Source organism: Marmota flaviventris, chromosome 18, assembly GCF_047511675.1.
Source record: "Marmota flaviventris isolate mMarFla1 chromosome 18, mMarFla1.hap1, whole genome shotgun sequence".
Taxonomy (NCBI): Eukaryota; Metazoa; Chordata; class Mammalia; order Rodentia; family Sciuridae; genus Marmota; species Marmota flaviventris.
Genome location: NC_092515.1, coordinates 50,211,054 through 50,225,838, shown reverse-complemented (window position 1 = coordinate 50,225,838; position 14,785 = coordinate 50,211,054).

Here is a 14,785-nt window from a genome sequence, read left to right as displayed (position 1 = left end):
GAAATTGGAGTTTTGCTGGCTGGAAATGTAAATATTCATGTACTCCACAAAACTATGGGTTTGGAGGAATGAAATTTGCAAGACTTGGAAAAAAATGCCTAAACTGACTTAAGACTTGCAACGTTTCCACTTATTTATCCTTACATATTCAAACGTTTATTTTTATTAATTCTAAGTGAACAGAAAATGATATGCTATGAATCCATGCCACATGCTATGAAATTGACATTTCACTCATATCTGTGCTAAATAACAGAACAGTTGCATAAAGGTACCGAAACCTTTCCTTTCTTTTGAAAAGTTTTTTTTTTTTGTTTGTTTTTTACACTCTTCTTTGGCTTCTAAACTGAGATCTGGAGAAAAGGAACAAGTTTGAAATGATTTTATGGAAGTAAGATTAATTCTTAAGGTGACCGTCCAGAGGTAGATGATTCTGGGGGCCATCTGGTCTATCAGGTCTTTCAGCTAGATTTCTACCTGGCATCAGCTGTTTGAAAAGATGGAGCATGCAGGCCACTCAAGGAACTTGTTCCCATATTTAATCAACCTTTCAGCCCTACTTGTGGTCAAAGAGATTATAGCTATTGCTCCTTCCTTGCCTATGTGGCCACTTGATCACAGAAGGAAATTAATTGGCCTGGCATGATTTGCCTTTTGAAAAGTCACGTTGGTTTCCACCCAATACTTTGTGCTTTTCAAGTTGATGCTAATTGATTGATGTTAAGTTCTATATTTTCCCTGATATTGAAGTTAAGCTGACAGGTCTATAATTACCAGGATTGTCCTTTTTCCCTTTTTTAAAAAGATGAGCACTTCATTTACCCTTTTTCAGTCTACAGGGACTTTCTTTATCCTCTTGAGTTCTCAAAAATAATCACTAGCAGCTATGTAATAACACCTGCCAATTCCTTAAGTACTCTTAGAAGAATGTCATCAGGCCCTGCTGATTTGCCTAAAGCCGGCTTTTCAAAATACTTTTTAACCCTTTTATTCCCTACTCTAGTTTGCATTCTTTTCTGTCACAAGTTGTCATTGTTCTGATGACTGGGTCTCGGAACTGAATTTAAGAGCTGAATTCTCCTTATCCTTTTCCAGTCATTGTTATAAACTTATTTTCCTATCTTTGAGGCGTTAGGTGAGATATTTTCTTTGAATGTAGGTTAGTCTTAAATCACTGAAGAAGGTGGATCTCTTAGGTTTTTCTCTGAATTGCATTCCTTGTATTTTTTCGTGTGTTGGTAGCATATAGAACTGCATGCTTAACTGACCTGCATTTCTTTTGCATGCATCTGTGGCTTTGACATTCTTCTCACCAGTGATCTCCGAGATTCACTTTAAAAACATACACTATTTCAGAATGATTTTCAAGTTATGGACAAATCTCAAAAGTAGCAAAGAGAGTTCCTATAGAGTCTACATCCAGCTTCTCCTAATGTTAAGTTATTCTCACATAATGTGGTACATTTGTCCAAACTAAGAAATTAATGTTGTTACATGATTATGAATGAAACTAGAGAAATTTTGTCTGATTTTTTCACTAATGTAATTTTTTTTTCTGTTCTAGGATCATTCAATCTAGGATCCCATATTACATTTAGCAGACTCACTTAAAAATTCTTTGTTTTTCATTATCAATGATTCAAAATGATATTGTGTAGACAAACTATGGAACCAGTCTAGGTGTCCTTCAATGAATGAATGGAAAAGGGAAAATGTGGTATGTATACACAGTGGAGTTTTATTTAGTCATAAAGAAGAATGGAATTATGTCATTTGCAGAAAAATGGATGGAAATTTGAGAACATTATGTTAAGTGAAATAAGCCAAACTCAGAAAGTCAAGTTTCCTCTTATATGTGGAAACTGGAGAGGAAAAAGGAAAAGAAAAAGTGTTGGGGGTGGAGATCCCATGAAAATTGAAGGGAGAGATCAGTAGAGGAGAGGAAAGGACCAGGGAATGGAGGAGGAAAGAGAGAAATACTGGGGAATGTGATTGGTCAAATTATACTATATTTTGTGTGCCAAATTATATTTTGTCACATACAAATATGTGGCAACAAATCCCATCATTATGTTCAACCATCGTGCACCAAGAAAAATTATGGAAAAATTATCCAAAATGATACTGTGTGATAATGTCCATTAGGACTCTACTGATCTTTACATGTCCAACTAATTACTTTCATCTACAGGAATAGAATTTGCATTATGCAGTTTTTATCCTAAAAATAATGCCTTCCACATACCTCACAGCTTAGCCTGACAATCTGAGTTCAATTGAATATCAGGATACACTCCCCACATTTTTGCCAGGGAATGGGGCCTGGGAAAATTATTCAACAGGACCCTTCTATTCCTGATTTGATTTTTATTTTATTATGATTCCTCTCTTGTTCTTTTCTCCTTTTATTTTGAGGCTTTCTTTTGGCTTCTGGACAGGGCCAGGACTGGAGTGAGGGAGGCAAGGTACAGATTTTAAGGAGGCGCTCAGTCTCAGGGTCAAGCAAAAACAGGTTGCACCGAAGAGTCAGTGCCCATAAATTCTGCACCAGGGGCACCTCGCTTGCTCTGTTCCGGGGTTTTAGAGCATAATGAATTATTCTTTATATATAAGGTCAGATCATTTTGTTTCCTTTCATCCACCTTCTCTCTTCCATTTCTTTTGTTACATGTAATATCTGATGTAATTTGCTTTTCTCCCATAACTGTGGTCCTGAACCATGACCTCCTGCTTCTCCCCACCCCCCCTTTCAGATATTAGCAAAATTCCAGAAAGTCTTAGGTTTTACTCTCAGATGCAGATGGCCTTGAAAATAGCCAGAGTGAAAAGTCCTGAGGCAGGAGTGGTATTTTCATTGTTAGGGTGTGTGTGTTTATTTCTCTCACTGCTTGCTTGACAAGTACTCTTGAATGACTAGTGGAAGAACTTTCTATTGTTCTAGCCCTGGGTAGTCAAGGGAACAGGGGTAGGTAGCAGCTGCCAAATTCCTTCTGTGGCTGCTGTTCATCATGCCCTCCTCCACACAGAGATGGTTCTCTTTCATATTATATTTCCTTGTGGAAAGAAGATTTTTAAAAGGGATTTTCTGAGTAGATGAGTATAGGTCTACATGTAATTGTGTATTTGTATGCATAGTCTGCAATTTAAATTTTGCACTAAGTGCTAGGAAAAAAAAGAGCTTGTTTTAAAGCTTGTTTCAAGCTGTTAGACCTTCTTCTGGGCAATTAGAATAATAAAATGCAATTTAATACTTTTCTCCTTTCAAGTTGCCAGGTATATTTATAAGCCACATGGCTTTCCCTGACTGGGGGAATAAGTAAATCCATGAAAGCCCAGGACAGTGAAAACATCCTAGAATGTTAATATTTAGAAAGAAGTAAATTATGATCATCTTCTTCCTGAGATCCATTTAGGGAAACTAAAGATTTTTCTATATTCATGACTGAGAAAAGGATGCAGTGCTTGGTAGGATTGCTTTGCTGGTAGCATTTTTTGGGCATTGCAGAGAACAATTTTTGGTTTCCATAGCGAGGTGATAAGTCCTGGGGGAACTCTAACAGACATCATGACAGAGACCAGATCCTTGACGACAAGGAACACCGTGGTTGCTTACACAGCACCTGGGGTTCAGCAAAGACCTGTGCAACCAGTACTTGCTTTATGTTTGTGTAGAATTCAAGTCACTAAATGGAAATAAAGACCGCAAGTAAGAAATTCTTGGAAATCAGTTTTTAGAAAACATATCCCAGCGGGCTCCCCAGTTTGTGTGGATAAGCTTAGAGTGTGGTTTAAAGACCTTAGGTTTAGAGTTTCCAAAGAGAAAGAACCTCAGGCTGAAATAAAAACCACTTCAGCTGGTGGATTCCCTAGATCAGTATTAGTTCAAAATCACTCCAGAAAGATGGTATGCTGGGGGCCTAACTATTCACACGCAGGCAGGATAAGTGGTACTGAGTGTTTCAGCTTGGGGTACCTCTGAAAGAAAGCAGACTCTGAAACAAGGAACTGAGTAACTGTCAACTAGTAGTTTATGTAGGAGAAGACTGTAGGAAACTCTGGTAGAGGAGCCAGGGAGGGTATGTCATCAAGCCAGTTACCGCTGTGGGCAAAGGGGGCTGGGTCCCATTGAGGAATTCTGGGAGAGAGCTAGGAGCATGTCTTGAGTTAACTCTGACACAGGTGAAGGGAGCAAGGTTATTTAATCAACCGTCTCCCGATTTGCCATTACTTGGGTTCTGCTCCTAGGGGCATTCCTCTTCAACGCTTCAGCTTGTCCTGTGACTGGGTTCTGGCCTCCAGAAGGACATCTCAGAGGCAGTGAAGAGGCAAGCACGTCTGTAACAAGCACCCATGGCACTGATGAAGAGTGACACCTCGGAGTGGGTGCATGGCTTTTACTTTCATGGTTGATTAGAAGTGTGTCTAAGATCTATCAGGAGATACTACTCTCCTTAGATCACTGTGATCTGGCATTTTCAGGGAAATGGGCTACCAAGTCAGGTGTGAAAGGCCAGAAAAGGGAAAGACAGCACATCTGAGAGGCAGATGATCTTGGAAACAGCTAGAGTGAAAAATCCCGAGGGCAGGAGTAGCCTTTTCTGTGTGTGAGTCATGGTCCCTCATGGCTTGCTCAGTAAGTAGCCTTAAATGACCCAGGAAAGAACTTTCTACTGTTCTTGCTCAAGGGAGCAGTGGCAGGTAGCTGCTGCCCAATTCTTACGTGGCTGCTGTTCATCATGGGCTCCTCCACGCAGAGCTGGTTCTCTTGCAAGGTCTTCCCGTGTCTCTTGCAGACATCGTGAAGGTTCTTGATGTCGAGTTGCAGGCTCAGGAGCTTGCTGCTAAGGTTGCTCACTTCTCTGTCTCTCTCCCCCGCCTAGGCCACAGGAAAAACAAAAGCATCCATTATAAACCATCAAGAAAATGCTTACTTTCAGTCACTTATCAGGTTGACAGAGACTTTAAATTTACTGGAAATTTGTCCATCAAGCCTTTACTATTATTACTCATCCCGTGTAACATTTACACAGCATCCATTTGCGAGGTGTCTGAGTGCCCTGCATTATTCAGGCAATTACTTATTTATATTAATTAATCTTCACCACACTGCTGTGGCTGCATCAGACAATTCCCCTGTTTTTCAAGAGGAAGTCAGCGCCTAGAATAATTCCAGGCATCCAGTGAACTGTCTATAAATATTAATGGCTCTGCCACCGATGAAATGAACATATTGAGATGTCAAGTGAGCTAGTCAAGACTTGAGTGACTCAGTGATGGAGTTGATGTGAGATTCTGAAGTCCCACAGAAGGATAATGGATAAACTTTCTCTTTATCCGTTATTCCAAATCTCCCTCACCTATAAACCTCGTGCTTTTCTTTACAGGGGTTCCCCAATGGGAACAAGAGTGAAATCCTTGGGTTGATTGGGTAAGATCCCTGTCTTTGTGTAAAGGATTAGCTAATTGTTGCTGGGTCAGAATGGAAAATAGTGAAGGAGGTCAAAATAGAGGCTGTGGAGTGCAGCAACTTAGGTAACGTAGGGTGGGGATGCAGAGCAGTGACAGATGGGTGGGCCCTCTGTCATATCATGATGTCCCTTTCCACTCTGTCACGGGTGGCAGCAGTATGAAAAGGAATTTGGAAGAAGCCCTTCATGAACCTATGTACACTCATCCCTGCCTTCTCTCTTAAAAAAACTCCCATGAGACTATTGAAGTCGATTTGCCTGGAGGATCCCATCACTTTGCCTATAGTATCACTGCTGGCTTATCATCATTAATAAGGGCAGGTGTTGCCATCTCCGACTTTTAGATTTTGGAACTGAGACTGGCGCAAAGTGTGGGAAGTGCTCATCTCTTAGGTTAGACTCCCCAGAAGCAGCTTCTTACATGCAGATTTGTAGCGTCTATTAAAGAAAAGCTCCAAGAGGAGGATGCAGGATGGGGAAGGGGAAGAAGCCACCCAAGGGGACAGTTTCAGACAATGACCTTGTGAATCATTTTAGCCTGAGCTCAGGGAACTCTGGAGTGTAAGTTGTGTCTCAGAGTCTGCCCTGAGTTGTGACAATGAATGCTGGGCTGTCGAGCTCAGCATCAGCCAGTTGATGGCTGAGGGTTGCCCCGGGGGAGGTAAGTTCCCAAGGCCTTCCAGCTCTTGATCCTATAAGGCAAAGTGACTTTAATCGTCTCAGGGCCATTCTTCTAAGAGAGAAGGCAGGGATGGTGTACATAAATGGGTGCGGAGATCTGAGCCACAATGTCTCAGGTACCCCATACCTGGTTAGCAGTAGAGCCAGGAAAGTGCATACTTCCCATCCTATCCAGTGCTCTGTGGCCGTATCTTACACACCGGTCTGGCTTCTGAAATATATGAACTACATAACACGCATTCCCAGGGGAACTGGAGCCCTGATATGGACGTCGTAAATCAAGTCCTACTGGACAGGTCAGTTTAAGAGACCTCTGTACAAGGCCAAAGGGGGCCAGAGTACAACGAGAGACTCGGACACTGCAATGTCACAGTGTTCGGAATTCAGAAGGTTTCCCAGAAGCGCTGCTGTCTCAGCTGATTTATTTCTTCATTTCCATTTAGTACCTGGATTTTTTTTTTTTTTACCACTTTACAGTTTAATTAGGTTAACGGCATGGCTCTGTCATTAAAAGGATTTCATTATCTCAAAACTCTCCCTCCTCCTCTCTTGCTCCTGTCCCTTGTTCCTCACTTTCAGAAAAATAACAGTGGATGACAACTGCCCCAAGCATGTAATTACCATTAAGACAATTACCAGGGACTCTCTTAAGAGAATATGTGTAGAGTGGTTAAAAGAAATAGTGTGCAGACTCTGTTTTCTAACTTGAAAACAAAATCCTTGACCCAATAACAAGTAGCAGTTTGATTCAAGTGTTTGGGAATAGGTTATGGAGCCTCACTTGGGAGGGAGTGGGGACCTACAGATTTCCTCTGCACTTGCCACTGAGCCATTTTTCTTTGACATCAATGAGTAGATTAGGTGATGACATGATGCTCGCCCCTCTGGAGAACTTAATCCCCTGTGCTCTCACCTCAGTGCTGAATGTATGTGTCTTAAGGAGAGGAGCATGTCACCAGGTTGCTCCACATGGAGCCTAGTACACTGAGGTCTCACTAGCAAAATACCAAATAATATACAACTTGAACCTCTAAGTCAACAATTGGATATTCTCTCTCGGGTTAATAAAAATGTCCTGTCTCTCTAGTTTTGGATGTCCTCTGAGTAAAAGGCCTGCTAGCCGTATTCTTTTATGCCATGAGGACTTCAGAATTGGATCTTTAATGGAGATGATCTCATCTAATTTGGATATTTAGCACCGGCTCAGAGTCTCTGAGGATATTTCTTCATTCATAAAACAAGAGGTTTGGAATAAATCATCTTTCTTTGAAGATTCCCTAAGACAGTTGAATAACAAATGACTCTTGCTGAATGTCACATGAAATCTGCATTTGAAATCGAAATCTAACCATTCATTCCTAAAAACCAAACCATCAAGGAGTTCTGAAGCCCCAGAACAGGAGTAGAAATACTTGAGGAGCAGTAGACTATGTCCATGAACCATGTTCCCTTTGTAACTACAGGTAGTTGTTAGAAGAAGCTGTGCTGACCTCGGAACTCCGGAAGGAATGTTTTCCTGGAGTCCCAGGAAATTTAATTTCCTGCTAATATCTTGCACAGATTTTAGCTGTGAACTATTTATAATCCTATCTACTTTATGAAGGCTAAATTCCAGGAGGATGCCTTTTGAGTATCAATATGCAGTAGGAATGGATTTAATCTGACATTTCATCAATCATAGCTCTGCAACCAGCACTGGGGCTGGAGACGAACTGAGAGTCATAACACTGACCCCTCAGGCACCATCTGATCCTATCCTGGATCTGAAGTCATTAGTGATGGCTGAAATCACACGTCCTTGCTGCCAGGTGGGTTTTCATTCAGACAGGCCATATATTTAGATGCCCAGTTCTGCTTATATAATGGTGGAACCTGGTCACTCTGTTTAGAAGCATGTGACACCAACAGAGCTAACAGCCCACAGGCAAAATGATGAGTACTGATACCGAAGTTGCTACCATATGCATGATAATTAAAACAGGTTATTTACGGAGATACATTTCTGTATTGATTAATTGTTTTTTTTTTTTTGCCAAATAGCATGCCTTCTCAAACATATTTCAAAAAAGTAAATATGTATTTAGTCTTCAAAGGATAGTTTCATATTTCTTCTTGTGGGGAAATTGGGGTTAAATTAAAGCTTGGAACTCAGTATCAATTTTAGAGCTCAAAAGCACTATGTAGATTCAAAATGGCAGCATTCCCAGGGGTTTGGCACTTGAACAAGAAAGCTTGGTGCAACATGGGTGGCAGTTTTTAGGGTAATTTTAAAGTCAACCAACAACACTATCAACGCTATCATTTTTGAGAAATTATTTGAGATAAGGGCAAAACTTCAATAAACAATGGAAAGCTATTTTTTTTTTTAAAACGATCACTAATACCACAACTATTCAACAGATTCCAATTCATAGTGATGGCCATGCTTTACTGAACAGGAAAGCTTGAAAACTAATTGTGCTTCAGGAATCTTGTACCTGTCGTGATAGAGTTTACAGTTATCTACAGCAATTTCCAACACTAATTTTGATATCACTTGATTTCCAAGTTACATTCACATTGATAGAAACATTGCAGATTTCACGTTACATATGATGGAGATTAATGGATACTTACGCAAGGTTTTGCCTGTGAACAAGAATTTTGGAACAAATTAATTAAAATGAAGGAATGGACTTCTAGAAAATCCATACCAGATAGCAGTTTCCTGCAAAACGGGCAGCAAATTCCTTATGGCTCCTAATCCAGCAGGCAAGGGGCAGAAATGCCTGTTTTAGAAGTTGCTCACCTCTTGGTAGGAGGGTTGTTAAAAAGCATAGGTCATCTGAGATACCGCTCTATTAACTAAAACAGCCCCCTTCCATCCTTTCTGGAAAAAGTCAGGAAATACATGTACAGTTTGATCAAAATGTTAGACAAATCAGAGGACTCCGTTTCCATCTCATTCCAGATAAAAAAGCACGTTGGCAACCGTAAGAAACATTTATTAAGTGCTGTTTTCCCGTCGTATCTCATGAACCTGCTAGCAAGCCTGTGTCACTGATATTTTCTGGGTGAAGCAAAGAAAGCTCAGAGAAAGTCCCATTCAACGTCTTGCTGCTATGAGATGCGGACCCAGATCCAATCTAGCTCAGGTCTGAGCTCTTGAACTCTACGCTCCACTGTCTACTTCTATCTGTGATATTTTGTGATGCTTATCCCTGGAATTTGAGCCATGAGACTTGGAAAGAAAGGAAGTCCCCCCCTAAGCCAGTTTCAACTCCATGTGTGCGGTCGAGTTAGGAGCCTTACCTGATCTTTCAGCTCCTTGGCAGTGCTCAATTCTCCATTAAGCTTTAGCATTTTCTGAGCTTTGTTTTAAACCTGGAAAAGTCCAAGTGTTTAAGATGGAAAAAGTATAAATGAGTCTAACCCTTTAACAGTTTTCTCTGCTGGATCTATGCCCTTAACAGGGGGTTTGGAAAAATTTTCCTAACCGGTTAGCAGTACTTAACTTTCCTATCCAACTGTTTGTGTTTTTAAAAGTGTGTTAAAACCTTCACCAGGGAGACGGGACCACTTTTTTAAAAAATATCTTTCCCAGAATTATCACTACTCGGTGGACTAAATAGTTTCCGAATTCACCCTTCTTGAGAAGCAGAAACACTGTATGTAACTTGTTTTCTAGATTTCTAAGTATTCTAAGGCTTGAATATAGTTAACATCAAACACACAGGATGTGCGTGACCCAACTTCATTCTCGCAAGAATTCTGGAGTCAAGTACTTTGACTCTCCTTAATTTACAGAGGTGGAAGCTAAGGCCCAGAAAGGCTAAGTGATTTACTCAAGGTCACACAGTCTCTCCTACTACTCCACAAAGATCTCCCATTTATTTTATAATTGTTAATCTGAAATGTTTGATGATGTGAGGCTTTTGAAGCACCGACTTGCCATAATGCTGGTGCTTATAAAGTCAGGAAACTTTCTAAAGTGTTGAGAATTATCTAGATAAAAAGCCTCCAGTGAAACCAAAGATTTTTGCACATGTATGTGTAAGTACAAGGTGATGCATTTGAGGTCATAATACACTAAACTTATTAAAATAATCGATTCACTATTTTAAACTCTAGAACTACAGGAAATTTCCACCCGGCACTTACCTGCAGAATAGTTCCAAGAATGAGAAGCTATCAAAATACTCATTCTTTATAATGAACCACATCCCCCCCTCCTAATATAAGCCAAGAGAAAGAAAGAATGCTGGCGATCCATGGAATTTAGAATGTATTATGGAGTTGTATTCTGATTTTCTGCATTGTGGACCCTCCTAAGCCTTCAGCACAGAGATACATTATGGGAATAATGATGTAGATCAGGCTTACCTGATAGGGATAGGCTAGGTGATGTCGCAGTAACAAACAACCCCCAAATCCCAGTGGCTTAAAGCTATGAAGGTTGATTTTTCCCTCATGACACGTCCTTTATGAGTCATCTAGGGCTCTGCTCCACATTCTCCCTCTCTGCTCCTCATTGTCCTCAGCTGGTGGAACTTCTATTATCTAATATGTTGCCTGTTGCCATGGCAGCAGAAAGGGAACTCAGTGAATTACATACTGGTTCTTAAAGTGGAGGTGAAACACTTTCCTTCTGCTCACATTTCACTGGCCAAAAGAAATCACAAGGCCGTGCCTAACTTCCTTTGTCCTTCAAGAAAATATTGATGAATGTCAAACTAATTTCACACTAGGCAAGTGAAAAGACTGAAAATAGTGTGGCATAAGGGGATAATCAACAGGGCTCTAGCAAAGCGTGGACACCTCTGGTACCCAATAGGAAGAGTGTCCTTTAGGAAGGCCCTCATGTCTCTGAGCCTTTTTTTTTTTCCTGCCTCTGGAAACTGATCTTTAAGGTCTTTCCTAGCTCCAAAGCTTTATCAATTCAGTGTTCTAACATGATGGACATCTTTCTTCTGTAGGAACTTTAAACTCAGCCTGAGTATTATAGGAAAGTTGTGATGAAACAAATGTATCCTTGAGGAGATAATTCTCTACAGGCTGACTCACTGGATAGTCAGCGGATGATTCCTAAGTCAAATCTATCCAAACACACACACACACACACACACACACACACACACACACACACAGGATTTTCTAGATTGTAATGGCTTCATCCACTATACACAGCTACCAATGCAAGAGTCAAGAGCATTTCAAAGGAAAAGTGGAAGACACAGGTTCTGATGTTTGAATGAAAATATTCTAGATTTTACTAAAGTAAAATAAATCAGAGGAAAAACAGCTGAATTTTGTTCCAGGAGGGAATATTCCCTTCCCCACCCGCCCCCCTCCTACATGAGCCTTGGTCCGTGGCCCTCTCTCAATCTAGGAAGACATTCCTCCAAGACCTTGGTGTGCTTGAGTATCACACGCACTGTCTCAGGATCTCTGTCTCAGGACCTCTCACACTTGTCTTACCAAAATTCTAGGCTTTGCCTTGGAAAGGAGACAGGTTGCGAGAATCTTGCTCACTCTTTTGGTGTTGATCAAAGTGCCTCTGCCCCTGGATTGCTAAAGCTATGTGGGATCTATCATTTTCCTCCACTTTTACTGAGTCTTATAGATCTTACCAGGGTCTAAATCTCTTGCTTATATTTCAATTCCCCATCCCTTCTTTTTCCCAGCTCGGAGGATCATTGTATAATTTTGGGGAGAGGAAGGATAAAGGCGCAATTGAGCCAGGTCAGTGAAACACAAGCTGAGCAGGTCAGGATGGGCAAGCACAGAGGGTTTCACAAAGGCCACAATCCTGGATGGCCGACATTGCCTCTCTCCCCAAGGAACAGTAACTGCCTGGGTGTACAGTGGACTGCTGGTCTTCAAACAACATGGTCTATTCCTTTTCCTTTTTGATTTGGATAGAATAATATCAAGCATCTGTTTTTCGTCATTTAAAACATGTTTCAGGGTTTTCAGGGAAAGAGATGCTGTTTATTTAAAGTTGAAACTATCCTCAGAGGTTAATCAAAACTAACTTAGATTTACCTATGGCAGTTTTCAGAGTTTTCCTCAATGTTCTACTTCCTCCCAATAAAAAGTGTGATAATCCCAGAGCTTATTTATTTATTTATTCTACTTGTACATGAGAGAAGAATGCATTTCAATTCATTGTGTACAAATGGAGTGCAACGTTTCAATTCTCTGTACAGGGTGTAGAGACGCACCATTCATGCAATCATACATGTACCTAGTGTAATGACATCCATCTCATTCCACCACCTTTCCTACCCTTATAACCCTTCCCACCCTCCCCTTTGCCCTTTCCAAATTTCCTCCATTCTTCCCATCACTGCTCCCCACCCCATATATCAGCATCCACTAATCAGAGAAAACATTCAGCCTTTAGTTTATTGGGACTGGCTTACTTCATTTAGCGTAATATTCTCCAAATACATCCATTTACTTGCAAATGCCATAACTTTATTCTCTTTTAAAGCTGAGTAATCTTCTATTGTGTATACTATATACCACAGTTTCTTTATCCATTCATCTATTCATGGGCATCTAGGTTGGTTCCACAGTTTAGCTATTGTGAATTGAGCTGCTATAGACACTGATGTGGCTGTGTCACTGTAGTAGGCTGGTTTTAACTTCTTTGGGTATAAACTGAGGAGTGGGATAACTGGGTCAAGTGGTGGTTCCATTCCAAGTTTTCTGAGGAATCTCCATACTGCTTTCCAAAGTGGTTGCACCAATTTGCAGTCCCACCAGCAATGTATGAGTGTGCCTTTCCCCCCATGTCCTCACCAACACTTATTATTGCTTGTATTTTTGATAACTGCCATTCTGACTGGGGTGAGATGAAATCTTAGAGTAGTTTTGATTTGCATTTCTCTGATTTACTGAAGATGTTGGACTCTTTTTCACACACTTGTCAATCACCTGTATATCTTCTCCAGAGCTCTTAATTATTCACATGATGAAAGATCGCCAACATTTCCTTTATTTTTAAAGATTTGTGAGCACCATGGATGGATCAAGATGCTCCTGGTATGATACCTTTTCTTTTCTACTTGGGATGTATGGATGGAGCTATGGCATGTGGAGCCTGGCAGGAAGAAAATCCACCTATGTGGATCACAACCAATCTCTGAAAGAGAAATTCCCTGTTCTTGTGGGGTGTGCCTGATGGGGGAGGTGGTAGGAGGGTCTGGGGTCCTGCATAGTAACAGAGGATAGGAACTTGATACTCAGGTCACCAACTGGGTCATAGTCCAAACCCAGGACTGAGGTGCTTCTGGAAAGAAAGAAGGGCTGGTTGAGTCTCCCCAGAAAAAGACTTTGGGATGACAGAAGAAATGAGGGGCCTGGAGGAGCACAAAAGAGGTTCCAGGGTTGGTCAGACTCTCCGTCCTAAGTGAAAATGTCTTCCTGGGCTCTCTCGCTTGGTACCTTTCACAGAAGCTGCTAATGGCCTGTTTTAATATCCATTCTCTTACCTTCCTTAGTAACAGACCCCTAAACACATTGGAGGGTCCATGTACTCATCTAGACTACACCACCAGCCCCTTTTGCAGCTAGGTATGGTGATATGTTTAAGTTTTGGTCAGGGAGATATAAGGAATTTTGTGATGCACAGATTTTTGTTCCTTTCCCCCTTCCTAAGCCTGCAGTGCTCATTTTATGCCTGGTGCTTCAGAAGCCATTTGGAACACAAGTTGATGCTCAAAGACACGGAAGGAGCCCAGGCCCCTAATAATGTAGAACTACTGTGTTCACCTGGAGCAGTTTCTATCTCGTTAAGTCACTGTTATTTCAGTTTCATGCAGATGAATTACATGCAAATGAACAAAGTACCCTCAAAGAGACCTCTTTACCATTCACTCCCCATTCCTAGCACCTCCACTAGCTGCAAAATGCACAATAGACTGTACATTTTGGAAATCTGATTTTGGCATGGACCAATGCTTTGTTTTTACTATGGATGTAGGTGATTTGTTTTTCTCTCCAGAAGTGGTCTATTCAGGTGAAATAACAGGAATATACAGAATTTTGGAAATAATTTTAGATTTCCAGAAAAGTTGCCAAGATAGTACAGAGAGTTATTACATATCCCTTTCCTTGTTTCCCCAAATGTTAGCGTCTTTCATAAAAAGGACAAGGAACAGAAGAAGTTAACTTGGATCCAAAACTATTAAAAAAAAAAAAACTACAGACTTTGTTAGAATGCCACCAGTTTTACTATTGATGTCTTTTTCTTTTTTTTCCTGATCTAGGATCCAACTCAGAATCCCACAATGCACTCAGTCGGGGTCGGTCTCCATCTCTTTAGACTCCTCTAATCTGTGATGGTTCTTCATGTTTTCCTTGTCTTCCATGACCTGGACAGTTTTGAAGAATACCAGCCAGTTATCTTAAAAGTACGACTTTGAATTTGCACGAGCCCTCTGTGTTCTTATGCTATCCATTTGGGGCAGGTGTATCATCTGCCCCCTTAGTGAATCATAGTAGGGGATACCTGATGTCAATATATCATTGTCATTGGTGACATTAACCTTGGGTCACGGGTTATTTGGTTTCCACTGGGTTAATCTACTACAAAGTTACTATTTTCCTCATTATAATTAATAAATACTTTGGGGGAAGATACTTTAAGA